The sequence below is a fragment of the Octopus bimaculoides genome, chromosome 14, assembly GCF_001194135.2.
Source record: "Octopus bimaculoides isolate UCB-OBI-ISO-001 chromosome 14, ASM119413v2, whole genome shotgun sequence".
Lineage (NCBI taxonomy): Eukaryota > Metazoa > Mollusca > Cephalopoda > Octopoda > Octopodidae > Octopus > Octopus bimaculoides.
In genome coordinates this window covers 19,193,871-19,195,173 of record NC_068994.1, presented here as the reverse complement: position 1 = coordinate 19,195,173, position 1,303 = coordinate 19,193,871, and the positions used below count along the sequence as shown (strand labels likewise).

The 1,303-nt window shown below is 34.2% G+C and overlaps 1 protein-coding gene across 1 annotated transcript in view; it reads left to right on the top strand.

Annotated features, from left to right (window-relative positions):
* The window catches only part of LOC106874077 (disintegrin and metalloproteinase domain-containing protein 12), a 351,070-nt gene that overhangs the window by 299,234 nt on the left and 50,533 nt on the right, over positions 1-1,303 (top strand). The window lies entirely within an intron of this gene.

The window sequence follows — 1,303 nt, the reverse complement described above, 5'->3', positions numbered from 1 at the left end:
TCCTAACGCCAACCACTCAGAGAGTGTAGTGGGTGCTTTTACGTGTCACCCGCACGAAAACGGCCACGCTCGAAATGGTGTCTTTTATGTGCCACCCGCACAAGCCAGTCCAGGGGCACTGGCAACGATCTCGCTCGAAAATCCTACGGGAGCCAGTCAGGCGGTACTGGCAACGGCCACGCTCAAAATGGTGCATCTCATGTGCCACCTGCACAAGAACCAGTCCAGGGGCACTGGCAACGATCTATATATATATACATTCATACATATATGTAAATTATGAGTCCATATGATTGTGTACAGTTAAATATGTCATCATTGATTTTTATGGTTTATTTTTGTATTTTTCACTATTTTACAATTATATATATTGTGATAAAGCAAGTACTTTCATGCTTTCTGCAGTCTTCAGGATATATAGTAGTAGAATTAACCAACTGTTATGTTTCACAATTGATAACTGTAGTGGAATCCTTGAATGTATGTGTGTGTGTGTGTGTACACACACACACATACATATACACATGCATGTACACACACACACACACACACATGAAAATAATGATACAAAATTGTTTTCATACAACAAATGTCTCCACATAATAGTATAAGAGTTTACTGTAAGAATATTAGTGTTGCAGGGCAAGTTTTTTTCATGCACACACACACACACACACACACACACACACACATGGAGAGGGAGAGAAAATAACATATTACCGAAAATAGGCAGAAAATCAGAGCTTGAGACAAGAAAACACTTTCAACCAATCTGAATTCTGTTTATATAATCAGTTTGATCAGTCACCTTTCTCTGACGGTAGCGTAAAGTATCATCCAAGCTGATGTTTATTGGTTACTAAACTTATTTTGCAACACTTGTGCATATTTATTAGATTTTCTTGTGATTGTGATTTGAGAAGACATACAGAAGTATGCTAAGATTGGACATAATCTCTTGTGGGCAAGAAATGTAAAGTAAAGTTTATTAAAAACAACACAAACACTTCGTAATTTAATAGCTTTCAATGTGATACCTGTTAAACAGAAATTATTTTTATTTAATGAAAATTTAATAAAATCTAATCATAAGTAAGTAAAATTATGCTAAATACAACTAAATTGAAAACCTTTTTTCCTTGGCTATATTGGCAATTCTGAAAATTTTTAGGTGCAAATTTTACACGAATAGAAGCATTTTTTAACAATTTTTATCCTGAAAATCACCTGTATAAATTACACAGGTGCGCAAATTATATGGATTTTTAAGGTGTATTCATATATATATATATATATATATATA